The sequence below is a fragment of the Petaurus breviceps genome, unplaced genomic scaffold (assembly GCF_028583685.1).
Source record: "Petaurus breviceps papuanus isolate PSGF00001 unplaced genomic scaffold, PetGlider_PUasm1.0 582, whole genome shotgun sequence".
Lineage (NCBI taxonomy): Eukaryota > Metazoa > Chordata > Mammalia > Diprotodontia > Petauridae > Petaurus > Petaurus breviceps.
Genome location: NW_027186390.1, coordinates 6342548 through 6349472, shown reverse-complemented (window position 1 = coordinate 6349472; position 6925 = coordinate 6342548). Strand labels below are relative to the sequence as shown.

Below are 6925 nucleotides of genomic sequence, written 5' to 3'. Positions count from 1 at the left end.
AGAGTCAAAAGGGAGGATGGGGGCAGAGAGAGGAAGAGGAAAGAGAGGGAGGAGAGAGATCCTTTTACCCAGGAGAGCACTTAAAGGAATAAAACGAATCTAACAAAGCATATAAATTTACTACATTGAAATAAGGAAAAGCACCCACTACTCAGTTCAAAGACAATTTAACAACAGAGGGTTGTGTATCTGTGGTGTTTTTCAAGTTTATTGGATTTGCAATTTGTGTGAAAAAAAATAGCATTTCTTCTTCCACATTACTAATCATTCAAAAAAGGGTTAAGGAGCCTATAAATTACTTCCTTTTCATTAACAATTCACTTAAAGTAGGGCAAGATCTTAGCAGATCTTAAATCTGGTGCTTCTCCCCTGCCTTTGTTGGGAACTCTGAAAAGGTAAAAGAAAATCCCCTCCAGGTTGGTCTGGGTGGAAGGAAGATGAAGGGCCTTTCATTAAGCCAGTGAACTTGGTCCTGCCTAAGATGAGAGAGTACACACACAGAGCAGAATTGGGGGAGGGGGAGTGTTCCTGGTTGCTTTTGAACTCCTGGTGGAATTTGATCCAAGTGATGAAATTCTAGTGATTCCATCGTCTGAAGGACCACAAAGCTGAAGTGCTTGCAAGATGTCCAGGACACAGTTAAAACTACCTGTCTTTCTTTCCTTTTCTCTTCCTTTTACCCCTCCTCAAAAAGACAGAAACATTAGGTTGGTACCACCTCACAGAAGAAATTATAAATGTTTGAATGCCAGAACATTGCCTTCCTTGCTGCCTGACTTCATTGTGGCTGGTATCACTTTGAACACTTTTACTAGAATGGACGGAATAGGACCTGCAAGTCCCTTTCTTTTTGTGTACATGAAATGACAACAAGGCTGAAAACAAATGAGCAGGCCAGAGATTCTTTCTCTAATTCGTCCTCATCCTAAAGATTATTCTAAGCTTCCTTATCTGTAAAATGATAATAGCACCTACCTCAGAGAGTTGTTCTGAGGACCAAATTAGAGAGAGAGAGAGAGAGAGAGAGAGAGAGAGAGAGAGAGAGAGAGAGGATAGATGATAGATAGATAGATAGATAGATAGATAGATAGATAGATAGATAGATAGATAGATAGATAGATAGATAGATAGTGAAGTATTATATAAATGCTAACTATCATCATTATTAGAGTCCCTTGGTTGTCCTGTTGCCCAGCCTTTGTCTTTTTATTCTCATCTCTGCCTTGTGAATGGATTCCAATAAATGCTTTGAGGTATTAAGGGAAAGTGGAGAAAGCAGTGTCAGCCTCACTCCTCCAACAAGCAAAGACACCCACCTATCCCAGGATAAATATCTTTTGGCCAACAGCAAGATGTAGTTGGGAAGCCTTCCCTTGTTAGCCAGGATCTTGGCCAGAATACAAGAGCTAAGTGGAAGGAATTCCTTTGGAAGGATATTTCTTATGAAACAAGAGGTTTTGCTCAAGCTAATAGGTCTGATTTGGGTAAATTTGGCCCTGAGAAGATTCTAAAGCCCTAATTGACTGCAGTTCCTGTGAAGCAACTAGGGGAAAATTCATACCTCAGATTAGGAGCAAAGGAATTAGGTTTGTTTCCTAGCTCGACTATATGATGCTGGATTGATTATTGACCACTGTATCTAGGTTTTTCCATATTTCCAGTCCTGGAAGCCGTGACATAGTGGGTAGAGAGCTGTTCTCAGACAGAACCAGGAAGGTCTGTGTTCAAAACCTCTTCTGACTGTGTGACTATGGGCAAGCCAAGAGAGGCAGTTCTCTAAGGCTATAGATTGAAGAAAGGATGCTGATTATATTGGTAGAGGGAATTTCCTGCTTTAGGTATATACTATTGAAGTGTTATACAACAAGGCAACAGGAATTCATTAAGTGCTTACTATGTGAGCACTGTACTAAGCATTTGGCATACAAACGCAAGCAAAAATTAAAGTAGTCCCCTCCCTCAAGGAGCTTATAGTCTAATGCAGGAACAGAACAATAAAAGAGGGCTGAAGGGAAGGAAGAGGAAAAAAAGTACCCAAGAAGGGACGTGGTGGCAAAGTCTAGGAAGCAAAAGCATCTCGGGGATGAACTGTGGTCAGCCTGAGCCCATTCCCAGAATGGAGGACATGGCAATTGTTTTTGTTATTTGTCCGTCTTTCTTGAAGAGGACCAATGGTATCACAAGGGTACCAATGGAAGAAGCATTGGTGGACGGATGTTCCAGGGTTAAAAGTACTTAGGCACCAAGGGATCTTTTTTCAGATAAAATTATTTATAAGCAGACTTCCTCAATCTTGTACTTGTGAAACAAAATTTTTAAACCTAAGCATAATGATTACATTTATGATGATTAAGTTTTATTTCATTAGCTTCTAGAAGCAGTGTGGTATAGTGAACAAGGGCTGATCTCAGAGTCTTGAAGACCTAGGGCCTAGTCTCTCCTCTTACACATTCTGGTGTTTAACCTTGGTATCAAAACAGGCTGTATGCTGCGAACAGCATTCTGTAGTGTGGCCTGAACCAGATTAAAATGTCATTGGAAAATATATTTAACAAAATAAATAAAAATATAATAAAACACAGATAATATCACATTTTAAAATTAGTCAATATGGAGCCAGCAGAGATCCTTATGTATGGATTAGTGGCCCTGGTTTTTTATTTGAGTTTGATGCCATCCCTCTAGGCAACACTGCAAGTCCCCGGGAAGGTGTCAAACCCGTATTCATAGAGGAAATTTCCTTGCTTGGTACAGATCTCTATTCCAATGAAATCACAGGCCAGTGCCTACTTCTAATAAACCCTCTAGGGTGTCAGAGTCCTCTTCAACTACTCTCAGTAAACTATCTCAAGATGTCTGGATTAAGATGGTAACTCAAGGGTTTTATTTCCCATTATTTATGAAGAAATAATGAGTATAAAATCTGAAGTTTAAGAACTATAACACCACTTCTGAAGGGAGCTGGGACTTCGTGACTGGGTTTTTCAAAGAGATAATAATATGCTGTGGTGCATTGGGTGGTACGTTGGAGCCAGCTTAATAGACTCAAGAGAACTGAATGTTAAATGTTCAGTATGAGCATGTACACCTCAGGAATTGGTATATGCTACAAATCAGTGCTTTATTTATTGTTTATTTATGTCTAGATGTATGAAAATGATGGATAAGATATTAATAATGCAGATTAAACTTAAAAGCGTGTCAGGTAATTTGGGGGGGGGGGAGAGGGAGAGCCAGTTGTTAAACATTTACTTGTACTCTTCTGAGTAATGGGGCTATAAGATCACAGTTTTAATACTGGAAAATACTTCAGAGGCAATCTAGCCTGATCCCCTCATTTTACAAATGTAATAGAAGCCAAATGAGGTTAAGTGACCTGCCCCAAATCATACAGATTGTGTCTGAGGCATATATTGAAGCAAGGTCTTCTAGCTCCCAAGCCATTGCAACATGTACTACAAATTTCAGAATCTATTCTCAATGTCTGCATAGATTCCCCAATCCTACTCTTTCCATCTCAGCTCTGCCACACTCATTGTGTGACCTCAAGCAAGGGATTTCTCTTCTCTCAGCCCGTTTCTTCATTGCTAAAAAATTCCACTTGTAAGCTTGTTGTTAATGCTGTAAAGACCCAGCATGGGAATTTCCCCATGTCCCCAATTTCCAGGGACAAGAGGAAAAGGTTGTGAGAAACAGCAAAATGAAAAAGACAGGGGCGGTTAGGTGGTGCAGTGATTAAGAGCACCAGCCCTGGAGTCAGGAGGACCCGGGATTGGTTCCGGCCTCAGATACTTAGCACTCACACAAAAAAACTGGCTGAGTAACCTTGGGCAAGTTACTTAACCCCAATTGCTGTAAAAAAAAAATGAAAGACACAGAGGAGCCCAAATAGACTTGGACTAGACCACAAGGTTGTAGTGATCTAAGAATCTTAGGGAAGAAAGGAAGGATCATAGTTTAGGTTTATATCTTGCTTTGTGATTACAAAGTACACTCACAAATATAATCTCATTTGATCTGCCTAATTATTCTAGGAGAATAGGAATTGCAAGTATTGTCACTATTTTATAAATAAGGAAACAAAGCTTCACAGGTCAAAGGATTTGTATGAGATTGCATAGCAATACTTAGTGGAGTCAGGATTTGAATCCAGTTCTGACTCCAAATCCATTTTTTTTTTCTCCATTTCACCATATTGCCTCCCTCACAAGAGGGAACTTGTCATGAAAAGAAGATGGAAATTACTGTCAATGTTTGATGTATTTGGGAGGTGGCGTTGGAGAGAAGTAAAGTTAAATGGTGACTCAAGCTGTTGATAAGGCCAGTATGGTCAGTAGAAGCATAGTGTGGGGCTTGGAAGCAAAGAATATGTCATGAGTATGCAATAATATTAAGGCAGGAAGAGTTTGATAAATTTCCTTATCATCTGTGTATAACTAATTAGCAAGTAATAGCAAATCATAATTATAGCTATCATTTATAGTAGTTTTATCTGATCAAAATATGGAAGGATAAGATAGAAAAGGGTTTTGTGAAGTTTCAGTGGAAAGTATGGGCCTTGAACACAGTTCACTTCTTTTCCCCAACAAATAAGAAGCAAAGGTGAATTAGTTTTTGCAAATCTTTTCCATTTTTCTTCTATTCGTAGTCCTCTTTCTGTTTTCAACCAGGAATGTCTTTGGGATGACTTTGCCTAAATGGCGATCTGGCTAAGTAAGCTTTTTTTAAACTCATCTTACTCTCCGCTGATCTTTTTATTTTTTTTTTTAATTTATTTTTTCTTTTCTTTTTTTTTTTTTAAGCAATTGGGGTTAAGTAACTTGCTCAAGGTTACACGGCCAGTTATTTCTGGGTGTGGTGCTGAGTGTCTGAGCCCGGGATTCCATCTCCAGGTCTTCTCAACACTGGAGCCGGTGCTCTTACTTGCTGAGCCACCTGGCCGCCCCTAAGCAATTGGGGTTAAGTAACTTGCTCAAGGTTACACGGCCAGGTGTTTCTGGGTGGGTGCTAAGTGTCTGAGCCCGGGATTCGATCTCCAGGTCTTCTCAACACTGGAGCCGGTGCTCTTACTTGCTGTGCTACCTGGCCGCCCCCTCCGCTGCTCTTTTCGACTTTGTGAGATGACAGTACTCCTAATTATTCATGATTCTTCCTTGAAGGATTTTACAAATGGACCTACATTCTAATGCAGTATTGCCTTTGGACATCTCACTCTATTTGCCTCTATAGAGTCAAGTGTTCACTGATTTAAGATGCTTTCTGCAGAGTGGCCAGGTGGCGTAGTGAGTAAGAGCACTGGCCCCGGAGTCGGGAGACCTGGGATTGGTTCCAGCCTCAGATACTTAGCACCCACACAAAATAACTGACCGTGTAACTTTGAGCAAGTTATTTAACCCCAATTGCTTTAAAAAAAAAAAAAAAGATGCTTTCTGGGCTATTTAAATCTCCTTGCTGTGGCAATTAATTTCCATTGATTAAAATTCTAGATAAAATTATTATAGTTCTTATCAATGTCATTTCTGTTGACTATTTTTCAGTTTTTTACATTTAAAATTTAAAAATATAGTTTAGGGTTAAATTGTTTCAATCATATGATATATATTTTTCTAATTCTTCTTGTCTTATTAATTCTGATCTTAACTTTCATGAGTTGTTGGCCTGATTCTATACAGAGAGTTACACAGGATACCTCCCACATAAATAACAAGTCTTTTCCTGCCTGTTAAAATATAACCTATTTCATTCTTTATTGTGCCATTTCATTCTCATTATGTTCAGAATTTACCAGTTCTGGGTGAGGGGGGTTTGTTTTTAAGAAAGTGTTCATATTATGGAGGTCTGAGGCTTCTTTGTAATCTATAAAATCTTTGGTTTCTCACTTTCCTTTCTACTGAACTTTATTTTTCCTCATATGTTTTTCCCTATCTTCACCTTTTCTCACCTTTGCATTGAAGCCACCAAGTATCAGAATATATGTTGATTTGGTTTGGAGAGTCTTATCCAAGTTTTCATAGAATTACTCCACTTCTTTGTCCTTACCTACCAATATTTGTGTATAAGCTGAAATTATTTTCACATTGGCATTTTGCAGCTAGTTATAATTAGTTCTGCAATACCTGATGATCAAATGGCCTGTGAAATAATGTTTTTGGTTGTTTCTGAGCATAGAGTAAAACCCTTCTCTGCCAACTCCTTTCTTTGCCTACCCAAGGAGTACCTATTAGCCCTCCTTCTACAAAACTATAATCTCCTTTCTGTTTTCATAAAAACAAATTGATACAATTGACTCACTTTTTCCAATAACATGCCCTCTCATTGGTCATTGGACAAGGATTTCAAGTTGAAAATACCAGCTGTCAAATGATTGCTTATTGACAATCTGGAAATTGTGTAATTCTTAGCATCCTCTGCCCTGTCACCACTGCAGAAGAGGCAAAGGGCCTCATAGGATTGAGAGTCATTGATTTTTTCTTTTTTTTCATGGGTTGCTTAGCAAAAACAAAAATATCAATGATCTGTGACCAGCTTATCAGTGATATGCCTAGCTATAGTTATCTAGGTTGGTCCTCAGAAAACAGACTTGGTCTTTTTCCAGTATGATAGATAATGTCAGAGTTTACATTCCACTACTGTAGTCTTCAACAAACCAAGGTGACCTCATGTCATGATGATGCAATGAGAGAAGGACTTTGTGGAGGAAAAAGTGGACAGACCTCTGGTAAGCTCCCTCTCTGAACTTCCCTCTCCCCAACACACACAAATACACAGAGAGAGAGACAGAGACAGAGAGAGAGAGAGAGAGAGAGAGAGAGAGAGAGAGACAGAGAGAGAGAGAGAGAGAGAGAGAGAGAGAGAGAGAGAGAGAGAGAGAGAGAGACAGAGAGAGAGAGAGAGAGAGAGAGAGACAGAGACAGAGACAGAGACA

At 39.3% G+C, this 6925-nt stretch overlaps 1 protein-coding gene across 1 annotated transcript in view; it reads left to right on the top strand.

The window, feature by feature from the left end:
• Window positions 1-6925, top strand: part of LY86 (lymphocyte antigen 86) — a 133685-nt gene that overhangs the window by 417 nt on the left and 126343 nt on the right. The gene's annotated exons all lie outside the window — the stretch shown is intronic.